Here is a 7767-nt window from a genome sequence, read left to right as displayed (position 1 = left end):
AATTTTGAATGCCAACAAGATTGGTTGAATTACTAATATCACATTGTTGACCCAAGTTTAGGATGCAACAATCGCTACATAATTTTGCAAAATAAATGCAAAAGAAATTTCAAAATAAGTATAAAATTAATTTCATAATAAATTCTAATTATTCACTTGTAATAAATGCTTAAAGAAATTCCAAAATAAGTCTACAATTAATTTGTAAAATTTTACAAAATTGTAAGCAATTCATAAGAGGTTCCGAAATCCTTCACTTCAATTATTAACACACTAGTAGTATCGAGTATTCATTCATCAATAAATAGTAAATTTAAAGCTCCAAAATATCATAATTGCTAGAAACTATCTCTTAACCCGAAATCCCAAGATTAACTAGCTACTAGTCATTTATTGATATATGAAAAATGTTAATGAATAAAGGAATGAGTATATTGAAGATTGAAATTACACAATTTCAAAGCAGCTAGCCAACAAATTTTTCAGTGCTCAAAATTTGTTGTTTTGAAGATTAAAAGCACCGACAGATTTTCATCGCCTATATTTTTTGGGGTTGACTGAATTACATCCCACATGTTATCGATAGTAGATTATACTCCAAAAAAATTAATTTCATGCAATAAAATATGTAACAGAGATTGGGTATTACAAGAAAAAATCGGATTTACACCATTTGCAGTGTAAAACAAGTCATTGTTAAAGATTGTAGGGAAGAATCGAATCGAAAATAAAAGAAAGTGATTTGCTTTCTTGAGTTGTTTTTAGAGAAATAATTTGATTATGATATTTATTGTATATAATATAACCATCACATTGGTTACAAAATAATTTATAAAAATACCAAGTAAATCAATATATTAAAAAATACAAAAGTGATAAATTCAAATATAATATTACATCAAACTCACAAATATTGAGATATATATTATGATCTAAAACTTCCGAGGTCTATCATCTTAATTTGAAAAGAGATTTCATCTTTTCAAACTAAAGTTGATTATTTACAGGGTGAGTAAACACCTTTTTTTCTTATATACCAAAGTAAAATGAACCCATACCAACAATTAAATCAATTTTGCAGTAATTCTACCCACATAAATGTGCACTCTCTGTTATCCATTTAAATTAAATTTAATCTGGAGAAAAATATTTTCTAAGGAAGAAAACTAGATTAAATTGAATTTGGGTAATAGTTTTTTTTCTTTTTATGAATAATAATCAAAATTTATAAAAGAGAAAGGGGAAAGTCTACACTGCAATCAAATCAGTACTATAAACGCATGTTGACCATATGACTTCATTAATTCTGCACCTTCGTCTGGGTTACGCTAACTATTAAACATGATTGGTGCTACTGCTTCGCAATTAAATGACTTTAAATCTTAAAACAAGCTTTCCTATAAATTAATAACCAATATTTGAATGTTCTCCATTTTATCCTAGATATAGTTAAGGAAAAGCTAAGAAAAAGTCATGGGTTTGCATAGTTTCTTTAAGGAGCTTGTTCTGTTTGCAGTGAAGTCAACAATTATAGCAACTTCACTAGCAGCTCAAGCAAAACCGTGCTGTCAAAGCAACTGCGGAAATATCAGCATCACATACCCTTTTGGTACAGGCAGTCTTGGTTGTAACATCAGTAGGAGCTTTTTCATCCATTATGACACCACTTTCAACACCCCAAAAACATTTTTAATCACCAGCAATATTGAAGTTCTCAACATCTCTCTGGATGGTTATTTGCGCTTCCATAATTCGATAGGTTACGACTGTTACAACTCATCAAGTCGTAGTTCATATTTCGATATGTGGATCACGCTTTCAAAGTTCCCCATATATATATATATATATTGCTAAACCAAAGATTTATTAATAGTAGGAACTAAATTTACAATGTAGCTAGTCACCCCTGATATTACAATCCAACACTCGATATTATTACACCTGTAATACTACAGACTTGCATCCAGCTATAAACCCTTCAACATATATTATTGACCTACGAGTACCTTTACCCTTATCTCAGGGAATGAAAAGCACTACTCTCGTACCCACAAAGCCAGCTATAACTTTAAACGATCACCACCATGCCATAAAGTTCAGTTCTCTCCCAACCCCGGCCTTAGCTAGAGCATCCGCCATGCCATTGGCTTTTCTATATACCTTCGTTAGTTTCACCTTCTCAAATCTGGACTTTAGCAAATCAATTTCCAGAAAAATGTGATGGGAGTTCCCATGGACTTTCTTCCTCTTTCATAACCCAGCTGGTTGCTACCATAGAGTCAGACTCAAGTATCAACCCAGCATCTTCTTCCTTGTCCACTTTGTCAAACAATTCCATTGCAACTTTTATCGCATACAGCTAAGCTACATTCAAGCATTCTGATCCCAGGGGACACAAGAACATAGCCACCAATTCTCCTTTAGAATTCCTAATAACACCCTTGCAATCTGCTGGACCCGGAGCACTTTTAGCCGATCCATCCACATTGGCTTTGAACCACCCTTCTTCAGGAGGACACCACGACACCTGGGGCCTTACCTTTCTATCGCTATTCCTCGGTACACATGTTAGCAGATCAGTACACTAAGTCACATCCAAGATGATATCGTCTTTATTCACTGCCTTTATCCAAGCCAAAGCACGTGTTTTTGTCAAGAATAGCAGATCTTCCAACTTTAACTCTTTCTTTTCAAAGACAATTTCATTCCTCTTAAGCCAAATGGACCAAAACGCGGCGGTACACGCAATAGGTAACTTAAAGCATTGCAATACAAAGGAATAGAGATTTACAGGAAGGCACTACCTGATACTCCACCACTCAGAAAATCAGTACCAGAATTGGGATTTATCAAACATGCCAACATCATGTGATTTGCATCTTCCTCCTCCCTATTGCACCATGGACGGTAGCATTGAGCAGTCTCCAGTTGTATACCTTTACTCAGGAAAACTTTTGTTAGGATTCCATTCAATATTAACAACCAAAGAAAGCATTTTACCTTGGGAGGGATTTTGCATTTCCAAATCTGACAAAACTCCGGAACAAAAACTAAATTCTCAGTCTGTATAAGAAGTTCTTAACTTTTTTAACCGAAAACTTGCCTAGCCTATCATGTTCCCATGCTATCCTATCCTTCTTAGAAGGCATCAATACATACCTTTTGATTAATGACTGCATGTTCCTTAACCACCCTGTCTCCCATTCCCGGAGCTGTCTTCTAAAAATGTTCTCCCATAGATGATGACATAACTTACCACCTAATGCATAATCACACACATTCACTCTCTTGTCAATTGCCAAAATATAAAGTCTGGGAAATACCTGTCTTAAAGTTCTTTCGTCACACCATCTATCCAACTAGAATAGGATGTCAGCCCCATTTCCTACGAACCATCTACAGCTTTCCCTGCCTGCAAACCTCTTTAACTTATTATCCTCATTCAGTTTGATCACATCTTTCCGTTGACGAGACATTCCATTTATATGGTTTGTCCCCGAAAACTAGTCCCTACTACCCGTCCCATACTTAGCCACTCTCCTCCAAAGTGATGTTGGTTCATATGCAAATCTCCACCACCACTTAGCTAAGAGGGCCTCATTCTTAACTACCAGGTTTCTTATACTTAGACCGCCGAACTTCTTCGGTTCACACACTAACGACCAGCTTACTTTTGCTATTTTTGTTTGATTCACTCCTCTTCCCCATGAGAAGTTCCTCCTCAATTGGTCATTCTTCTTGATTACTCCAGCTGGCGCCTTAAACAGTGACATATAGTATAAAGGAAGGCATGAAAGCACCGCATTGATCAATGTCACCCTTCCTCCAAATGATAGGTATTTCCTTTTCCAAAGTGCTAGTCTGTCCTAAATTCTTTTGATAACCGGGTCCCACCACCATTCTTCTGGGGTTTGCAACTACCGAAATACCCAAGTATAGGAACGGAAGATTGCTATACTTACAGTCCAGCATAGATGCAAGAGACTCCACCCTTATTCTTTTCGCTTTTGTCGCATACAACACTGATTTGCTAAAGTTTATCCTTAGACCCAAACACAACTCAAAGCATTTCAGAATCATTTTCATATTGTAAATGACCTCCTCTCTGGCTTCCAAAAACATAATGGTATCGTCAGCGAATTGGAGGTGCGAGATAGTTAATGAAGGACCAACATGATACACTTTTTATAAGATTAAGAGCCCCCCCTTTGATCATTAACAGATGTAGCACCTCTGTGACAATAATAAACAGAAAGGGAAAGAGTAGATCTCCCTGCCTCAAGCACCTTTGCATCTCGAATTCTCCCATTGGTGAACCATTTACAAGCACCAATACCCTTACGTTGACACACGTTATTTTATCCACCTGATCCACTTTTCCCGAAGCCTACTGATTCTAACACATAAAACAAAAAGTCGCAACTAACACAGTCATTTGCTTTTTTAAAAACTAACTAAACAATCATTCCACCTGCTTGCTGCAGGTCTTTTACCAATGAATGAATAACCTCGTTCGCCAAAAGGATTCCATCCATGATCTGCCTCCCAGCAATTAAAGCCAACTGCATATCACTAACCAATTTACCAGTCACCCTTTTCAGCCTTGTAGCTAGAATTTTCATATTATTTTATATAGAGAATTAACTAGACTAATTGGCCTGTACTCCTTTAGCCCTATAAGATTCTCCACTTTTGGGATCAACGTAATGAATGAGGAATTCAGCCCTTTTTCCAGTTTCACATTGCTGTGGAAATTTGCCAGAAATTGCATCAGCTCCTCCCTTATAAAATTCCAAGCCTTCCTATAAAAATTAAAGTTGTAACCAACTGGTACCGGAGCCTTCGAGCTTTCACCTTCCCATATTACTTCTTTCAATTCATCCATTTCAAAGGGAGCCTCCAGTAGCTCCACATCTTCTTGAGACAATTTACCAAATGGCAGCCCGACCCCCATTTTGTGAACCTATTCGTCCTTGGTGAAATGCTTTTTAAAAATCTCCAACACCAGAGACTTCACTTTCTTTATCCAAAACCCATATCCAATTGTCATACAACCCAGCCAAGGTGTTTTTGCAGGTCCTCAGCTTATCAGAACAATGAAAAAACCTTGTATTTTTCTCTTTGTTTTAACCACATAATTCTTAACTTTTGTTGCCACATAGATTCTCTATTTTTGCGTGCCACTCATAATTCTTCTAAAGCTCTCTTACGATCTTCAATTTTTGAAGGATACAGGTCCTTTAGGTTTATGATGTTTTCCAATATTTCAACTTTCTCCTCAAGCCTCACTATTTTTTCCTCTATGTTCCCAAACACTTCGTTGTTCCATTTCTCCATAAAGGCTTTCATCTATGTTAATTTCATTCGTACGTGATGCCCTAATTTCCCCGAAACCCCAAAATGTTTCCATTCATCTTCCAGTTTCTTAAAAAACTTGCAATTGTTCAACCAATAATCCATTACTCGAAATGGTCTTGGTCCCCACTCTACAGCATCTGATGCAAGTAAGATTGGACAATGATCCCATACAGATCTCCTCAAACCTCTCTAGAAGATATCCTTGAAAGTTACCACCCATTCGGACATGACCAAAAAAGGGTCTAACCTGCTTCTTTTGTTGCCTCTCCCATACCATGTGAATTTCTTACCGTTTAGCGGCAAGTCTATCAATTCACCTCTTTTAATGAAGTCATTGAATTCTTGGATTTCCACTCCCACAATAACACATTCATTCCTTTCTAAACCTGATCTGATCGTGTTGAAATCTCTTGCCACACACCAAGATCCTCCAAGTTCGTCTTTGTGCTCCAGAATCTCTTTCCACAGAATTAATTTCTCTGCCCTAGTGCAAGGAGCATAGACATTACAAATTACACACTCAAAACCCCTGTCAGTCCATTTGCCTTTAACTGCCATAAACCTACTGTTTAACCTTATTTGCTTTGCCATAAAGCTCCCTTTATCCCACACCATTAGCAGACCCCCAGATTTACCTATCTAAGGGAAAAATCCCCAATCAAAATTTAGGTTACACAAAGACCCACGATATGGGCTCCCACTAAGCTCTCCTTCATTGTTTCTTGAATAATTACCTTATCTATTTTATGTATTACTACCAGTTTCTTCGAAACATCCATTTTTGTTCCGCTACCTATTCCCCTTATATTCCAACAGATAATTCTCATGCTACTAATTTTATATCCAGACCCAAACAATGAGTTTAACAATAACACACTTACTTCTTAATCGTACTTACTTTTTCTTTCTCTTTGTTGAACAAAGTTCTGAGTCATTCCACCACAACCTCGTCTTTATAACTTGCCTAGAAGCCCCAACTCCCATGCTTCCTTTGCTTCCCTTGTAATTGTTGAGGAGATAAACCACACTTGGAGCCTATGGAGGACATTAGAAAGCTTATACATACATGTTGGACATTACTTGTTAGGTTTTTGGGTCCTTCATGCATATATTTGGAGTCTATGAGAGCACACTAGAGAGCCTATACATACATATTGGACATTACTTGAGCCCAAAAGCTTAAACTATTAGATTTTTTGGTTTTGACATCTCATTCAGATTTTCTAATGATGTCCTTCATGCATATATTTGAAGCCTATAAGAGCACACTAGATAGCTTATACATACATGTTAGACACTATTTGAGCTCAAAAGCTTAAGCTATTAGGTTTTTGAGTCCTTCATACATATATAGGACATCTCATTCAGATTTTCTAATGATGTAAGATTCTTTACTCACATGTGTCCTTCATGCATATATTTGGAGCCTGTGGGAGCACACTAGAGAGCTTATACATACATGTTGGATACTATTTGAGCTCAAAAACTTAAGCTATTAGGTTTTTGGGTCTTTCATACATATATAGGACATTTCATTCAGATTTTCTAATGATGTAAGATTCTTTACTCACATGTGAACTATATCCTAATAATCTCCCATGTTCACTTGTGAGTTCTAATCAATTTGTACCTTGGCTCTCCGTGCGAGTAAGTCTTATCAACACCTCATTTAAGCTAGGCAACCTTACATCTCTAGTGAGCTTTTGGGTCAGGTCATAGCACTCAACCTTGCCATTTAAGTTGTCTCAGTGCTCCCTTAAGTTTGCACTCTAAGTTGACGTTCTAATGATGTAAGATTCTTTACTCACATATGAATCATAGCCTAATAATCTCCCTTGTTCACTTGTGAGTTCTAATCAATTCGCACCTTGGCTCTTCGTGCGAGTAAGTCCTATCAACACTTCCTTTGAGCCAGGCAACCACCCATTTGGGTGTTTCGCTTTTGCATATTATCATAGACTTGCTGTATCCAAGTTGAACCTTTTAAATTATGACGTTCAAGTACATGAAGTTGATAAACGCAGCCAACCTCTTATCTGCCAATAATTTTTCCCCTAGCAACATCACTGAGACTTGAACTCGCCGTTACCTTGGCTTTGATATCACTTGTTGGGGAGATAAATCACATTTTGAGCCTATAGGAGCACACTATGCTGAACACCATTTGAGCCTAAAAGCTTAAGGTATTAGGTTCTTAGGTCCTTCATTTATCTGCCAATAATCTCTCCCCTAGCAACATCACTGAGACTTGAACTCGTCGTTACCTTGGTTTTGATACCACTTGTTGGGGAGATAAATTATATTTTGAGCCTATAAGAGCACACTAGAGAGCCTATACATACATGTTGAATACCATTTGAGCCCAAAAGCTTAAGCTATTAGGTTCTTGGGTCCTTCATGCATATATAG

At 36.9% G+C, this 7767-nt stretch overlaps 1 pseudogene; it reads left to right on the top strand.

The window, feature by feature from the left end:
* The first annotated feature begins 1473 nt into the window (after positions 1-1473).
* LOC149520527 (wall-associated receptor kinase 2-like) overlaps positions 1474-7767 on the top strand; it is a 31157-nt pseudogene continuing 24863 nt past the window's right edge.

This window comes from Durio zibethinus, chromosome 1 (genome assembly GCF_047325235.1).
Source record: "Durio zibethinus cultivar Kanyao isolate XHJ-2024 chromosome 1, ASM4732523v1, whole genome shotgun sequence".
Taxonomy (NCBI): domain Eukaryota; kingdom Viridiplantae; phylum Streptophyta; class Magnoliopsida; order Malvales; family Malvaceae; genus Durio; species Durio zibethinus.
The sequence above is the reverse complement of the archived record's forward strand: the minus strand, read 5'-3'. Positions and strand labels throughout refer to the sequence as shown.